The sequence below is a fragment of the Canis aureus genome, chromosome 10 (assembly GCF_053574225.1).
Source record: "Canis aureus isolate CA01 chromosome 10, VMU_Caureus_v.1.0, whole genome shotgun sequence".
Lineage (NCBI taxonomy): Eukaryota > Metazoa > Chordata > Mammalia > Carnivora > Canidae > Canis > Canis aureus.
This window is the reverse complement of record NC_135620.1, coordinates 27,790,505-27,808,421: the sequence shown is the minus strand read 5'-3', so window position 1 is coordinate 27,808,421 and position 17,917 is coordinate 27,790,505. Positions and strand designations below refer to the sequence as shown.

The window sequence follows — 17,917 nt, the reverse complement described above, 5'->3', positions numbered from 1 at the left end:
TAGAGGATGGGGCCCCTGGGTTGGCTCAGTTGGTTAAGAGTCTTCCTTAGGCTCAGGTCATGATCCTGGGGTCCTGGGATCTGGCTCCCTGCTTGGCTGTCAGTCTGTTTCTCCCTCTCCTCTACCCCTCCTCCCCACTCGTGCTTGCTCTCTCTCTCAAATACATACAATCTTAAAAAAAAAAAAAAAAAAAGATCAATCTAGGTAGTGAACATGTGGATGGCTGTTCTTAGATTTATTCTTTTAGCTTCTTTGTATACCTGAAATTTCTCATCTAAAAATATGACAAAGATGTTATAGAAGTTTATGAGAAAAAGCTCAAAATAGGGGTGCCTGAGTGGCTCAGCTGGTTAAGCATTTGCCTTCGGCTCAGGTCATGATCCCAGAGTCCTGGGATGGAGCCCTGCATTGGGGTCCCTGCTCAGTGGAAGTCTGCTTCTCCCTCCACTCCTCTCTGCTTGTGCTCTTTCATGCTCTGTCTCTTAAATAAATAAAACCTTAAAAAAAAATGCTCAAAGTATATACTATTAAAGATGGTAAAGAGTTTCAAAACAATATGAAGTATCACCGCAGAGAGAACTAAAGATATCTAGATGTATAAACCAAAATATTAACAATAGTTTTATCTTTTTAAAGATTTCATTCATTTATTCATGGAGCGGGGGGCGGGGGGGGGGGGGGGGGAGGCAGAGACACAGACAGAGGGAGAAGCAGGCTCCCTGCGGGGAACATGATGTGGGACTCCAACCAGGACCCCGGGATCAGGCCCTGATCCCAAGGCAGGGGCTCAAAGGCTGAGCCACACAGGCATGCCCGATAGTTTTATCTCAAGACTGAGAATTATGGGTAGTTTTAATATTCTTTTTATTTAACTGTATTTTTTATATAAAATCATACAGGCATTTAGAATTAATTACTTTTGTAATTTAAAAAGCTGAATCAGGGATCCCTGTGTGGTTTAGTGCCTGCCTTCAGCCCAGGGCATGATCCTGGAGTCCTGGGATTGAGTCCCAGGTTGGGCTCCCTGCATGGAGCCTGCTTCTCCCTAAGCCTGTGACTCTGACCCTCTCTCTGTGTGTCTCTCATGAATAAATAAATAAAATCTTTAAAATAAAAAATAAATAAATAAATTTTTAAAGCTGAATCATTTTATAATCTTCACATTTTTATTTTAGGAGGACAATACAATCAAAAGGCATGTTTGAGCATCACTTAACCATGTGAACTTCCTTTCTCTTTTGTAAAATAAGACAATCATTACCTAAAGAGGGCTTTCATGAAGATTAAATTAGATTATGATCCACTCAATGAGAACCCAGGCTAATAAGAAAAAGGAGAAGTTCTCCCACACAACAGAAAACTAATAAATGCAGAGGAATAATGTTTAACAAAATCACCATTTAAAAACCATCATAGGGATCCCTCCCTGGGTGGCGCAGCGGTTTGGCGCCTGCCTTTGGCCCAGGGCGCGATCCTGGAGACCCGGGATCGAATCCCACGTCGGGCTCCCGGTGCATGGAGCCTGCTTCTCCCTCTGCCTGTGTCTCTGCCTCTCTCTCTCTCTCTCTGTGACTATCATAAATAAATAAAAAATTTAAAAAAAAAAAACCATCATAATAGGGGATCCCTGGGTGGCGCAGTGGTTTAGCGCCTGCCTTTGGCCCGGGGCACGATCCTGGAGACCCGGGATCCTCGGGCTCCCGGTGCATGGAGCCTGCTTCTCCCTCTGCCTGTGTCTCTGCCTCTGTGTGTGTGTGTGTGACTATCATAAATAAATAAAAATTTAAAAAATAACAAAATAAAAAATAAAAAAATAAAAGCCATCATAATATAATTGATACAGGCAAAAATCGAATGTTAAACCAAGTGGTTGCCAAGTTTATAAAGAAACTGATTGTTTACATATTCACATGGTAATTCCCAACAGATTATTTTCTGATCACAGAAAGGGGGTGGGTTATAACTTTAAAGTGAAAAAACCTGGCAGACACTACCTTAACCAAGTGATCAAAATGAACATCCCAAATAATAGGACAAATTAACATCATATGGTTCCTGATATGACGAACTAAGAAGGATATAACATCACTTTGATATTTCCTACCAAAACTACATAGCCTCAATCTTGTCATGAGGAAATACCAAACTCAAAGTGAGGCATAGTCTACAAAATAAATGGCTATAGTCTTCAAAGATGTCAAGATCAGAAAAAACAAAGATAGACTGAGAATTTCTTCCAGACTAAAGGAGCCTAAAGAGATATGACAACTGAATGCAGAATGCTGTAATCCTGGACTGAAATTGTACTTGAAGGGGGGGGGGGGGGAACTGAGACAAACCATAAAAATCTAAGTAGATTCTAAATTAGACAATAGTGTTGTATCAAATTTGCATGTCTTCATTCTACTGTAGTTATGTCCTTGTTGCATGTAATGGACATGATGTCTGCAACTTGCTCTCATATGGTTTTAAAAAATATAATACACTAAATATGTTCCATATACAGAAAGGAATGGAAAGTGGAAAAGAGAATGGAAAGAAGAAAAAAGGGAGGGAGGGCGAAGAAGAGGCACAAGGAAAGGGGGAAATGGAGAGGAGCTGTAAACAGAGTGAGGGGTAGAAGGAGAAGGGAGCAAGAGTAAAGACAGCAGGGAAGGATAAGGCGCACCTGGGTGGCTCAGTGGTTGACCATCTGTCTTCTGCTCAGGTCAAGATCCTGGAGTCCTGAGATTAAGTCCGCATCGGGCTCCCAGGAGGGAGATCCTGCTTCTCCCTCTGCCTGTCTCTGCCTCTCTGTGTCCCTCATGAATAAATAAAATATTTACCAAAGAGGGGAAGGGAGGGAGGAAGGGAGGGGAAGCGGGGGCAGGGAAGGGAAAGGGGGGAAGCAGAAGGGAGGGGAAGGGGGAAGGGGAAGGGAAGGGGAAGGGAAGGGGAAGGAAGGGGATGAAGGTGAGAGGAGAAAAAAGAGCCAAGAGAGAAAAGTAGGAAGGGAGAGGAGGAGGAGGAAGGAGAGAGGAAGAAAGAAGGGTGTCTAGAGCTGTGGCTAGTGTAGCTGAAGGATTGATTTAATTTTATTTCATTTTAATTAATGTTAAATAGCCACTAGTGACTACCTTATCAGAGAACACAGTTCTAGACCCTACAGAAAGCAACATCAACACCTAAATGAAAAAAAAAAAAAAAACACCTAAATGACAACCAGTATAGAACGGTACATGTCTGTGACTAGCCCACTTGATAACTTTAATATAAAAAATGTCTTCTCCCACAAATGCATGCTTGAGGCACAAATAGACCCTTTAGATACTTTTTAAAACATTAGTGCAGGCATCATCTAACATTTCATAGATTTATCTAAGCATTAAAACATCCTACAATCACTAGGGATGGGATGCCAAAAGAAATTTAGATTTGCTTAATCTGGTAACACAGAATGCCAGTTTCCAGGAAATTTGTTTCATTCCAAGTGGGTAAATTTCCTCTCTACACTTACATTATGTCAGGCCTACACTTTGGTTTTTAAAGGTTGTTTGTCCATGCAACTGATCAGCCCAAGTCAGTAAACCTTAGGAGATGGAGTGCTCTAGTTTGCTAAAGGGCTGACAACAGCTAAAGCAAATGTCATCAAATGTCACAGATAAGACATTTCAGAAAGAATGATTTGCCCCAGGGACCCTGCATTGCACAACCATTGCAGCAACACAAAACAGAAAACCTTTCAAGGGTAGTAGAGGGAAGGTGCAAAGAGGTAAGTGAAGCCACTTGCAGAAAGACGTGGTCATACCTGTGTTTTAATTATTAAGCAAATACAACAATGAAACAATTCAGTTTCCCAAAGAAATAAACTCTTTTTTTTTTTTTTTTTTTTTGGAAAAAAAATTTTTTTTTTCTTGAAAAGAAGAGTTAGCTCAACCTCTGCCTGAGGAAAAAAAAAATCACTAGGTCTGAGAACTTGGTAACTTTGGAAAAGCAGCAAATCAAGGTCCAAACGGCACAAATGCATTCCTAATGCCTTTTTTTTTTTTTTAAGATTTATTTATCTGAGAAAGAAACAGAACACAAGCAGAGGGGAGAGGTAAGCGTGGAGCCTGACACAGGGATCGATCTCATGACTCTGAGATCATGACATGAGCTGAAATCCAGAGTCGGACATAATCAACTTAGCCACCCAGGCATCGCTTTTCCTAGTGCTTTAGAATCCACAACTCAGGCCAACTTTTACTTCATGAGCAAAAGTGGGGACAAAGGTGAAAGTCCTGAGCTGAGAAACAAGGTCTCGGGCCACCAGGGAAGACACAGAAAAGAAGGAAAGCAAACAGCTTTTCCCAAACAGGGAGATACCACAAAGAGGGAGGAAGCTGCCCAAAGTAGGCCTGTGAAGACTGGGTAGGCCAAGTCAGAAAAAGAAAAGGCTTCTCTGAAACTTGGAGGAAAAACTAGCTTTTTGACCTAAAGAAGAAGAGTACCCTGAAGATTTGTACACTTGCTGATAACAACACTGTCCCCCCACCCCTCAAAAAAAGGGTCTTTTGTTTTTCTTATTTTGATATTTAGGGATAAAAATTACTCCATTCTCTTAACTTGAAAAAAAGGCAAAGCATTAAGAACAGTAAGAAATTGCAAATGATACCTAATCACTCAGGGAGGCCACCAGGAGAGGCCAGGACAGGTGAGTGAAGAAAGCATGTGGCCAGCTGCCCATTAGCTCCAGGCGGGCACTCTATTATGCAGATGAAGGGTTGGCAGATCATTTTTTAAGAGACCCAGAGACACAGAATTTTATGTGAATCTCCTTGTTCCAAAATATCTCACTGTGTAAAGCAAACAAAAACATCTGAGTGCTAGGTTTGCCCAGCTAGTCAAGACTTTGTAACTTAAAAAAAAAAAAAAAAAAAGACTTTGTAACTAAGAACGAGTTCTCCCCTGAGGTCCCTTCCAGTTCTATATTCCAGAACTCTACAATCCTGTTAAGTAATATCTCTGAGGAGGTCTTCAGCGTCCCCATAAAAATTCACCAGACTCAGGCTGCTGCTGCTAAGTGTTAAGGCAAAAGACTCAATCACTCACTCACATTGAAACACTTGAAATATACTGACATTTGAAAATTGAGAACCCATTCAGTATGTTTTCAAGTCTTTCAATAACCAAGATGGAAGCAGAGTGACTGCCTTGTGGAGCACCTTTAATCAAAGGCCCTGCCAAGAGTGACGCCAACATTATTAAACTATACAACAGAGCCAATTTATGCTTTTGGTGACCCCAACCCAAAAAGGATTTCAGAAAGTAGAAGTAGAGCATTTAAAATCTAATGAGGGATCCCTGGGTGGCACAGCGGTTTGGCGCCTGCCTTTGGCCCAGGGCGCGATCCTGGAGACCCAGGATCGAATCCCACATCGGGCTCCCGGTGCATGGAGCCTGCTTCTCCCTCTGCCTGGTGCATGGAGCCTGCTTCTCCCTCTGCCTGTGTCTCTGCCTCTCTCTCTCTCACTGTGTGCCTATCATAAATAAAAAAAAATTAAAAAAAAATAAAAAAATAAAAAAATAAAATCTAATGAGAGGGATCCCTGGGTGGCTCAGCGGTTTGGTGCCTGCCTTCATCCCAGGGTGTAATCCTGGAGACCCGGGATCAAGCACCGCACTGGGCTCCATGCATGGAGCCTGCTTCTCTCTCTGCCTCTCTCTCTCTCATGAATAGATAAATATTTTAAAAATAAAAATTTTAAAATACAGTAAATAAAATCTAATGAGAGTATGTTCTCTGGAAAGAACATACCTTCTGGTACCAGCTTTGTCACTAACTTACCCTCTGACCTTAAGACAAGTCACATGACCTTTCTGGATCCTCGGTTTTCTCGTCTATAAACAGCAAAGGGTTGAATTCTAGGCTCCAAGTCCTTCCAGGATTGAAATTCTAGTATTCCTTTCATTTACGTCACCTCTCAGTAACTTCTGAATTATTTTATTAAATTTAATTAATTTCTCCCAGGTTTAGCCTATGGTCTTCCTAGCTGTATTTTAAGTTTAAGGATAGTACCTATGCTTATGCTTCCTTATATCACTTAAGTTGCTGGCAAGCTGCTTTATGCAGAGCATAGTATTAGCTGAACTGAATTTATGCAAACTGATTTTAAAATATTTACAAGTCGGGATCCCTGGGTGGCGCAGCGGTTTGGCGCCTACCTTTGGCCCAGGGCGCAATCCTGGAGACCCGGGATCGAATCCCACGTCGGGCTTCCGGTGCATGGAGCCTGCTTCTCCCTCTGCCTGTGTCTCTGCCTCTCTCTCTCTCTCTGTGAGACTATCATAAATAAATAAAAATTTTAAAAAAATAAAATAAAATAAAATAAAATATTTACAAGTCTACCAGGAGAAAGCTCCTGCCTTAATCTTAGTCATATCTTTGCTTCTTTACAATTAATAGTATTGTTTAGAGTACCTAAACAAATAAGTTTTAAACTCTTGGCAGTTTCTAGTTTTCCAATCAACTTACAGAGTACTCCTTCATAAGATCTATTGCAAAACCTACTAGAGCTAGCCAACCTTAATGTAGTACAGAAACCTTAAGGTTTATCTAGGAGGGATCATGCTTAGCGGAACCAAGTAAGAAGTTAAACTGTAGTTATTCAGTCTTCATTACCGTATTTATAAATAGCAATCCTGGCTATTACGCAAAAGTTCACTATACATTCAGAAAGGGGCAGGGATGTAGGCGTTTGACTAGCAATCTCTAGGATAGAAAGAGAAATGGAAAAGCAACAAGCAGAAAATAAAAGCATAGTTCTATCAGAACCAGGAGGCTGATTGTTGGCAAACTGCCTCATTTCTGCAAAGAGCTTACATACCTTCTCTAAAGACATTAAATGTTCATTTACAACAGAATAGCCACATCATTCTTAAATCCCGTCTGCTCCAAAGCTATAGAATATCCTTACTTTGCTACTTGAAGCCATTTTTTCTAACATCAAGGTTAAGTTAATGCAATGTAAAGATGGTTCATTTAAATGCAAATCAGGAAATTTTAAAATTAAAAGTACCTACAGTAACGTTAACTGTCACACTGCACAAGATAAAGGATTATGGATTATTCCACTGCAGCAACAAGGATGCCAGGCTGCATCTGCATTAAACAGAGTTAATACAGCTGTTGGAATCTCAACTCCCAAATCTCCCAGTAACTATCAAAACAAAAACAGACAACCAAGGTAACCCTTATAATTAAGATTCACTCTGACACATGCCTATTTTACTAAATTCCCTACAACCAAGCCTGTCACTTTCTTCTAAAATGTAAACAGGTTGGTGATACAGGCAGAGGGAGGAAAGAAGGGTAAGATAAGAGGTATAAAACACAGATGGCTCATGTAAACAAAAAGAAAACTTGTTTTTTTTTTTTTTCCCTCCACAATGTGGTCACTTTCTAAACCCAAGTACAATATCATCATCAAAAAAGACAAAAATGGAACGCCTGAGTGGCTCGGTGGTTGAGCGTCTGCCTTCAGCTCAGGGAACGATACCAGAGTCCTTGGGATCAAGTCCCATATCGGGCTCCCTGCATAGAGCCTGCCTCTCTCGGTGTCTCTCATGAAAAAGTAAATAAAATATTAAAAAAAAAAAAAAAAAAAAAAGCTTAACCTTGATCTAAATGGAGAGCCAAAATCAGAGTAAAAAGTTTCTTATCTAAGGCAGAGTAACTAACTGGATTCCATAAACCATGATTTCTTTTTTTTTTTTTTTAATGATAGTCACACAGAGAGAGAGAGAGAGGCAGAGACATAGGCAGAGGGAGAAGCAGGCTCCATGCACCGGGAGCCCGACGTGGGATTCGATCCCGGGTCTCCAGGATCTCGCCCTGGGCAAAAGGCAGGCACTAAACCGCTGCGCCACCCAGGGATCCCAGTTATCACTTTAAATTTTGTTCCTTTTCTTGTTTTCTTGAGAGCACCAAAGACAAGGAGACAAGACAAAAGAAAGAAAAAAAAAAGACAAAAGACCTAAATGAAAAACTGTCATGCCACATGCATCAGAAGATATGATGATTACCAAAAGCGCTAAGCAAAGGACAAAAGGAGGGATCCCTGGGTGGCGCAGCGGTTTGGCGCCTGCCTTTGGCCCAGGGCACGATCCTGGAGACCCGGGATCGAATCCCACATCGGGCTCCCGGTGCATGGAGCCTGCTTCTCCCTCTGCCTGTGTCTCTGCCTCTCTCTCTCTCTCTCTCTCTCTCTCTGTGACTATCATAAATAAATAAAAATTAAAAAAAAAAAAAAAAAAAAAGGACAAAAGGTAAACCTAAAAAAAAAAAACTCAATCAACCATTTAGCCACTCCCTCAGCAACTATTTGAGCCCCTTCTCCCTATAAGCATTATTCCAGCCGGCAGGGAACTAAAAAAATCTGCCTTCAAGAAACACTAAGACTATACTAGGCTAGGAAGAAGACCATATACTAGGATAGGAAGAAAATTAAAGGGGATAATGATAATAGGGTTAGGTAGGGTCTTTCAAGGGCCTTTCTGACATTTGAACTGTAACCTGAAAGTCAAGGAAGACTGAGCAAGTGAGTATCTGAGAGAACACTGCAGGCTGAGGTACCATAGACAAGGCAGCAGATCCCAGGACTTACAGAAAGAGAAGGCCCAAGTGGCCAGCGCATGGAGCAAGAAGACATAAGAGATGAAGGGAAAGAAAAAACAAAAGCTCCAGAGCTGCCTGAAGTGACTATTTACAATATGAACCAGATATCTATATTCCTTTACTTAGCTTCCACCCCATATGACTGAGGCCATTAACAATGGAAGAGTGTTCCAGAGAAAGCTGCACTAAGTCATGGTAACAACTGATTATGGATGCGCAGTAAGTCCCTATGTCCCTAAGAAGCTGGATGACTAGTCAAAAAAGCAAGGAAGATTGAAACCGGCATCAGAACTGAAGGCACAAGAGAAAAGAGACAAAGGGAAAGGCGGTTTTTGTTTTAGAGGAATGGGACTAAAAGGCAAAGAAACTTTTCACAACTGAGAAGCAGCCCACAGGGAAAAAAATTATATTTTTCTTAGAAACTCAGGGGAAAAGATCCCTGAACTTGGAATGAGATTAGAAAATTACCCAGATTGGGATGCCTGGATGGCTCAGCAGTTGAGCGTTTGGATCCCGGGGTCCTAGAAAGGAGCCTCGGGGATCCCTGGGTGGCGCAGCGGTTTGGCGCCTGCCTTTGGCCCAGGGCGCGATCCTGGAGACCCGGGATCGAGTCCCACGTCGGGCTCCAGGTGCATGGAGCCTGCTTCTCCCTCTGCCTGTGTCTCTGCCTCTCTCTCTCTCTGTGTGTGACTATCATAAATAAATTTTAAAAAAAATTAAAAAAAAAAAAAGAAAGGAGCCTCACTTTTAGAGACAGTGCCCTGTCTCTCATAAATAAATAATTTTAAAAGGGGGGGGGGAGTTAACTAGACTGAGGAAGAAAATAAAGAATTGCCTCTAAAACTTGTAACATATACTTTTTTTTTTAAAGATTTGAGTGAGAGAGAGAACCCACAGAGAAGCTGGTAGGGGTAAAAACTCCCCGCTGAGCAGGGAGTCCACCTCGGGGCTCCGGTAGGGGCTCCGGTATCGATGGGGGAACACAGGGTTAGCTGAGGACAAGGCATGAGCTTGGGGCAGCACATTGATTGACAAGTCCTTGAAACAGGCAGAGGGCCACTCCTCTACAGACTCAGCTGCCTTGATGTTCATACTTTCCTAAGGGCACAAGGTAATCTTAGCCCCACTCCCAAGAGCCTGTAAGTCTACTTTAACACATAAAAACTCCTTTAGAAATTTTCTTTAAGGACGCATGGGTGGCTCAGTGGTTGAGTATCAGCCTTTGGCTCAGGGCGTGATCCCTGTGTCCCGGGATCAAGTCTCACATCAGGCTCCTTGTGGAGAGCCTGCTTCTCCCTCTGCCTGTGTCTCTGCCTCTCTTTCTGTGTCTCTTATAAAGAAATAAACTCGAAATAAAATCGAAAGAAAGAAAGAAAGAAAGAAAGAAAGAAAGAAAGAAAGAAAGAAAGAAAGAAAGAAAGAAAGAAAGAAAGAAAGAAAGAAAAGAAAAGAAAAGAAAAGAAAAGAAAAGAAAAGAAAAGAAAAGAAAAGAAAAGAAAAGAAAAGAAAAGAAAAGAAAAGAAAAGAAAAGAAAAGAAAATTTCATTTATCTCTAAACCCCCAGGATACGCGTTGGCGATCACCCCCCAAGCACATGGCCCACAGATACACATCTGAAGGGTCTCATGACTCAGGTTTTATTACACAGTAATAAGTGAGCTTTTCACAATAGCAGCTAGCCCCCTCAAGGTCCTGGAAACCTTGCTTCCAAAATTCTTTAGAGAGTACAGCTATCCCCAACCCGTCCCAATTCCCAGGTACATAATTAGCCACCCCTCACAGGCCCGGGGCAGCCGTTCCTCCTGCCCACAGGTCCTGTCCCCTGGCTTTAATAAAACCACCATTTCACACCAAAGATGTCTCAATAATTCTTTCTTGGTTGTCACCTCTGGACCTCACCCCTCCAAACCTCACCTATATTCCAAAACTTCATCAGTATCATGATCTGAGCCAAAGGTAGATGCTTAACCAACTGAGCCACCCAAGTGCCCCGTAATATAGATTTTTGATGACCTATTTTGTCATTCATTGACTTACCAATTATCACATCCTGGGATCCTGGTAGGTGCAAGGGACACAAAAGACTCATCAGAAATGCTTATCAGATCATCATAGCAATTAATTAAGAACTGTGGGGGCTAGAGGTAAATCTCTGCAAGATGGGGCACTTTGGTTTAAACATTATTTTGAGTTAAAAGCAATCAAGGGGTGCTTGGGTGGCTCAGTTGGTTAAGTGCCTGCCTTCTGCTGAGATGTGGGATCCAGCCACCAGCACTGCTCAGCAGGGGGCCTGCTTCTCCCTCTCCCTCAGCCTACCACTCTCCCTGCTTATGCACAAGCTCACACGTGCTCTCTGTCAAATAAATTTTTTTTAAAAATTTTTTTAATTCTTTTAAATAAAAAACAATCAGGACACCTGGGTGGCTCAGCAGTTGAGCATCTGCCTTTGGCTCCGGTCGTGAACCCATGCATGGAGCCTGCTTCTCCCTCTGCCTCAGTCTCTGCTTCTCTCTCTGCGTCCCTCATGAATAAATAAAATCTTTAAAAAAAAAAATCAAAACCCAGCGGATTCAGGAAAAACCCTATCTCCCCCCATCAACTGCCTGCTTATATTAGGAAGAGAGCTATTAACAGATTTCTCTTTACCTAAGACACTTACCTACGCAACAGGGCGACCTTTGTTTTATAAGGATTTCCTTTCACCTTCCTACTAACGGTCTTTCTCCCCTTTATGTCCTCATGTCCCTCCCTTTGTCCTTAATTCACGTATATACGTTGCCTATCTTTAGAATCTCAGTGTTTGTGTAGATTCCCCTTATGTATACTATTAAATTTTATTTTCTCCCTTTAATGGGTCTTACATAAATTTGATTCTTAGTCTAGCAACACAAGGACTTTGAAGGGTAAAAGAAATTCTTCCACCCCAACAGTGCAAAAGGAAACAGGTGCCTTACAAGGGAGAAATCTGGCAGATGCTAATTAATCATGCATTTAAGCTTGGCATCACCACCAGAACAATGACAACTGTTGCAATGCCCTCATTAAGAAGCAACATCACATGCATAGTACTGCCAAAAATGGAAACAATCAGACCAATCCAAACTATAGAGTATCTACAAAATCAGCCCAAACTCTTACAAAGCGTCAGTATTGGGGATCCCTGGGTGGCTCAGTGGTTTAGCACCTACCTTCGGCCCAGGGCATGATCCTGGAGTCCCGGGATCGAGTCCCACATCCGGCTCCCTGCATGGAGCCTGCTTCTCCCTCTGCCTGTGTCTCTGCCTCTGTGTGTGTGTGTGCATCTCATGAATAAATAAAGTCTCTTTAAAAAATTAAAATAAAAACAAAAAGTAAATTTTTAAAAAGCGTCAGTGTCATGAAGGGGGGAGGGGAACAGAAATAGAAACTCTAGAGATATGACAACTAAATGTAGTATGTGATCTTGTATTGATTCCTTTTTTTTTTTTTTTTTTGAGAGAGAGGAAAGGGGGTGGAGAGAGAGAGAGAGAGAGAGAGAGCGCGTGTGAGCAAAAGCAGGGGGAGGGGCAGAGGGACAGGGAGAAGCTAACCCCCTCAGTGAGCAGGTTGCCCAACAAGGCGCTTGATTCCAGGACCCCAGGACCATGACCTGAGCCTAAGGCAGATGCTTAATCAACTAAGCCACCCAGGTGCCCCTCATTCCTGGATTAAAAAAAAAAAAAAAAATCACTGGGACAACTGACCAAATTTAATACGGACTCTACCATAAAACCAGTATTTCTGGGAATTCTGTTAAAAGACAAATTCTGATTCAGCAGGTTGATGTAGGAAAGTGTTGAGTTCAGAGCCAATGGCCAAGAAAGAATTTAGACATCTTTTGTGCAAAAGGTGATTTTATTAAGGATACCTGGGGTGGTTGAACATCTATCTGCCTTTGGCTCAGGATGTGATCCCAGAGTTCTGTGATTAAGTCCCACACTGGGCTCCCTGCATGGAGCCTGCATCTCCCTCTGCCTATGTCTCTGCCTCTCTCTGTCTCTCATGAATAAATAAATAAAATCTTTTTTTTTTTTTTAAAGGTGATTTTATTGGGATCCCTGGGTGGCGCAGCGGTTTGGCGCCTGCCTTTGGCCCAGGGCGCGATCCTGGAGACCCGGGATCGAATCCCACATCGGGTTCCCGGTGCATGGAGCCTGCTTCTCCCTCTGCCTGTGTCTCTGCCTCTCTCTCTCTCTCTGTGTGTGACTATCATAAATAAATAAAAATTAAGAAAAAAAAATTTAAAAAAAAAAAAAAGGTGATTTTATTAAAGCACGGAGATGGGACCCATAGACAGAGTTGCACTGGGGTCGTGAGGAGTGGCTGATTATATAGTTTCAAGTTGGGAGGGGATCAGGGATAGCCTAAGTCTCTAAGGAATTTTAGAAACAATGTTTCCAGGACCTTAACGGAGCTAGCTATTGTTAGGAAAAGGTTGTTTATTACTTTCTAATAAAACCTTAGTCTTGAGACCCTTCAGGTGTACATTAGTGGGTCACATGCTTGAAAAATGATTGCCAACATACATCTTGACGGGTAGAGGTAAAGAAGTTCCCAAAGGAATTTTTATATATTAAAGTAGATTCACAAGATCCTGGGAGTAGGGGTAAGACTGCCTTTTGCCCTTAGCAAAGTATTAAGATAGAGGCAGTTGGGCTTCTAGAGAAGGTCACTCTGCCCGTTTCAAGGACTTGTTAATGGACTGTAAGTAGTAAGCAAATTTAACTTTTCTTTTGCCTTTGTTTCCCACATTATGTCTAGGGTAGAACATCAGAGACAGCATTTCTCCCAAGTTCCCAGAGAGAACCGACAATGTTCTTGGACCACTCTTTAAAAGGAATTACACTACTTTATCAATGTAAAATGTCTTGTGTGATATTGCAGTTAGGTAAAATCTGTGTCCTTATTCTTAGGAATTACATGCTGAAGAACTTAAGGGTGAAGTACCCTGGAATCTGAAGTTTACTTTCAAATGCCTCGAAAACTATATAGAGTAACTGAACAAATATGAAAGATGTTAATAATTGGTAAATCTAAGTGAATTGATGAATCAATTGCTTACTCTATTACTCTTTCAACTTTTCCATTCATTTGAAGATGTTAAAAAAAAAAAAGTTGGAGGAAAAGGCTCAGTCTATATAAGAAAATAGTCAAATAAAAAATAGTTACAGGGATCCCTGGGTGGCGCAGCGGTTTGGCGCCTGCCTTTGGCCCAGGGCGCGATCCTGGAGACCCGGGATCGAATCCCACATCAGGCTCCCGGTGCATGGAGCCTGCTTCTCCCTCTGCCTGTGTCTCTGCCTCTCTCTCTCTCTCTCTCTGTGACTATCATAAATAAATTAAAAAAAAATTTAAAAAAAAAATAGTTACAATACATCAGTGCACAAGAGCAGAGTCCACAAAAGTCCAGGGAGTCCTCACTGAGAATCTGCTGTCCAAGACGAAGGAAGGTAACTGTTTCAGTTTATAGGAGGGGACAATAGCACCAAAGAACTTCGAAGCCTTCCAAAAAGAAGCATGAGTGGAAAACAGAAGATAAATATTTAAATGGCAGAAAATAAAATGAAATAAATGGCAAAAAATAAGGTTTAAAGATAACCAAAGAAATTAAGGGGCATTACAGGTTTGTTTGGTCTTTATTTTTCCTAACTTAAAAATACTTTGGGCCCATTCTATTCTTACTGTTTATAATACTACTTGAGAAATCCTACAACCCTATCCACCCATTCACCCACCTGAAAAAAAGCAGCAAATCTCACCTCTTCATAGCTGCCACAGTGAAGGCCAAAAGTGGCCAGAGTGGCATTTCCCAAATTCAAAGGACTTCTCCCCACAAGCAACTGAAGAGCTGAGTTCCTCCAACTCCATAGGTTGCAAAGAAAGCATTTTCCTCCCTATCTATTCCCTCGTGGGCTTTCCCCATTTCTGCTAACCAAAGTTCCACCAAACCAGCTGCCTTACTAGATTCTAGGCCCCTCTTTCATCCTCTCCCTCCCCCCTCCTCTGCACTCAGTAAATACCTCACTCTACTAACCCTTCAGTCTCAGGGCTCTGGCCTAGGTCCCAGTTGAAAATACCTAGGCATCTTCTCATTTCCAATCATTATCCAGACAGCCTCATTTATCCTAAGAGCCTACTCCCCCCTGAAAAAAATGAGGATGCTTCCCCACCACAAACAGGATGAAGCCCAAACTCCTGTAAACAAACCTGACTCAGCCTGAGACTCATCACCTGAATCCACTCTGTGAATCTCCAATGCACACGCATATGTCCAGACCCCTTTATATAAATCCTTTCCTCTGTCCAGAGCACCTTTCCAGTCTTTTCCATCTTCCTTGAAGACACAAACAAGTGTCCTCTAATCCCACAGAGAGAGCCGTTCCCTCTCTTCTGGGTTCCCCCAGCACTTCACAAGCTTCAGCACTTAATACACAGCACTAGATCCGTGCATCCATCTCCCAGGAAACTGGGAGCTCCCCTTTGAGCAGGGAAACCAAGGCTTTTTTAAGCATAACTTTGACCTAACAACATTCTATAAATAATCAACAACTGGCTTGACAGTTTCAGGTTTCATCTAGCAAGTGACACTTGTTGAAGAAGTAAGAAATGTCTCTCTCAAGGTACTCAGGTGGCTCAGTGGGTTGAGCATCTGATTCTTGATTTCAACTCAGGTCACAGTCTTGGGGTCCTGGGATCAAGCCCCATGTTGGGCTCCAGGCTCAGGGAAGAGTTGGCTTGAGAGGTTTCTCTCTCCCTCTCCCTCTCCCTCTGCCACCTCCCACCCCAACTTGCTCGAACACAGGCAGTCTCTAAAATAAATAAATAAATCTTTAAAACAATGTGTATTATAAATTAGCAAAAACAGCTACAGATTGCTAATTCTTACCTGTCAGTGATATCACTAAGGCTAATACTCCCATTAGTTTGTAAATTTCTTGAGGTTAGCAATGGTGACTTAGAAATTCTTAACATCTTCCCCAATAAGTGCTTTGAAAGGCAGACTTTTAATAAATGTTTATTGCATTTAACTGACCCCTTCCCACTGTAACTGAGATACAGCAAACTAAAGGTTGCCTTTGATCATGACTCCATAAAGACACCTAGAAAACATTACATCTTTCATTGGTCTTAATGACCCCAAAGATGCTTAAATTTCTCTCAAGTATTGCAGTCTTCCATTCCCTTGGTTTTTTTCCCCCTTCTCCCAAGGGATAGAGCTCACATTTCACTTAGCCACTTCCCTGCAAAATGACAGGTTTCTAAAGATACACTTCAAAGTTAGACCACAGCTTTTCTGAGAACATGCATGATGACCCCAGGTCCAAGGAAGCAAGAAAATGATAACAGATGATTGTAAGAAACCTTTGCCAATTCAGAGATCCCCAGGAAGAGAAAACCCCATGAACACTGATGAGTAACTTATCCTTTCAGTTCTGCCTTATTCACTGCACTATCATTTTTCACAAACCATGATTAAGAGTCTAGATTAATAATGAAATATTTAACGTAATGAAATATTCAATATACCATGGGAGAATAGTAACAGTGCATCTTTGCTTAGAAAGAAAAGCATGTATCGGAGCTGCACAGGGTAAATGGACTATTAGCAAAGATTCCTATCCTTCATGTCACTTGAAATGGGCTACACTGAATGCATTTCCTGAGTTAATGACAGCACTTTCAATTTCAAGAACAGGGATTCAGTCCTACCTGGTTAATAAACCAGTACAGGATTATGTAACCTGATAATTAGGCTTCCAACTCACATCTTCAATTCGTAAAGTCAAATATTAATCAGCCATAACAATAAAACATTTTCAAAAGCAACTGATGGTCAACTTATTTATGACAATATTTACTAATGAAATCTCAGAATAAGAAAATGAGGGGAATCTAAGGCTCAATAAAAATGAAATGCAATAGCCAAAACTAAGTAATCCAGGAAAGAACTAGCTTTAAAATTAGCAATTAAGAAGAAAAAACAAAAAAAAAAAAAAAAAAAAAGAAAAAGAAGAAGAAAAAAGTTATTTAACACTAAGATTAAATTGGATTATTCATGGGACGCCTGAGTGGCTCAGTGGTTGAGCATCTGCCTTTGTGTTTGTTTTGTTTTTTTTAAAGATTTTATTTATTTACTCATGAGAGACACACAGAGAGAGAGGCAGAGACACAGGCAGAGGGAGAAGCAGGCTCCATGCAGGGAGCCCAACATGGGACTTGATCCTAGGTCTCCAGGATCAGGCCCTGCGCTGAAGGTGGCGCTAAACCGCTGAGCCACCCGGGCTGCCCTCATTACAAATTTTTAAAGCAAATGATAGTTTGTTTCTTCTATAAAGCCCTGGAAGTCTCTTTAAAAAAAATTTTCACAGCTTAAAATTATAACAACTTTCCACAGTGTAATTCATGCTCTTCCTCTACTACAATTACGACACAGGACACACCACAAGGAACTTTAAAAACCAAATCATACTATTCATATAACACTTGTTCCAAACAATCTTTATAAACATTTAAAATAACACTCAAGGCAGCCGGGGTGGCTCAGCGGTTTAGCGCAGCCTTCAGCCCAGGGTGTGATTCTAGAGACCCAGGATCCAGTCCCACATCGGGCTACCTGCATGGAGCCTGCTTCTCCCTCTGCCTGTGTCTCTGCCTCTCTCTCTCTGTCTCTCATGAATAAATAAAATCTTTAAAAAAATAAAAAATAAAATAAAATAACACTCAGCGGTTGAGCATCTGCCTTTGGCTCAGGGCATGATTCTGGGGTCCCGAAATCCAGTCCCCACATCGGGCTCCCTGCAGGGGGCCTGCTTCTCCCTCTGCCTATGTCTCTCTGCCTCTGTGTGTCTCTTATGAATAAATAAAATCTTTAAAAAAATAACAAAGTAGCCTTTCAAATCATATTTACATTATACGCATTACTCCAAACTTGAGCCACTGAAAAAGCACAAATCACAAATTAAACCACAATCAAAAAGTAGAGGTGATAGATGGCAGTCTATCAACAAGCAAATAGAAATGCATGTTAATTTCAAGCTCCATTGGAAATGGGGTTGGTGGCATGCTTGCACATGGAGAAGTTTGATAGTTACAAAAAAAAAAAAAAAAAAAAAACTAAAGAAAAAAATAATGAACATTTAGAGACTCCAAGAGTTTAGAAAGGGCAATGTTGGAAGTTTTATTTTGAAGCACGGTTATTTCTGCATGCTTTGAACTTTCAATAATGCATAAATTTAGTATAGTGCTCTTGCAAGTGAACAAACA

At 41.5% G+C, this 17,917-nt stretch overlaps 1 protein-coding gene across 2 annotated transcripts in view; it reads right to left on the bottom strand.

Annotated features, from left to right (window-relative positions):
* The window catches only part of CTNNA1 (catenin alpha 1), a 186,105-nt gene that overhangs the window by 156,304 nt on the left and 11,884 nt on the right, over positions 1-17,917 (bottom strand). The window contains exon 1 of one of the 2 annotated variants that reach the window (XM_077911873.1): positions 2,669-2,767. The exons of the other annotated variant lie outside the window; for it this stretch is intronic. The gene's annotated coding sequence lies outside the window, so the exon portion shown is untranslated. Of the gene's footprint in view, positions 1-2,668; positions 2,768-17,917 lie in introns of those variants that run through there. 2 annotated transcript variants of the gene reach the window in all.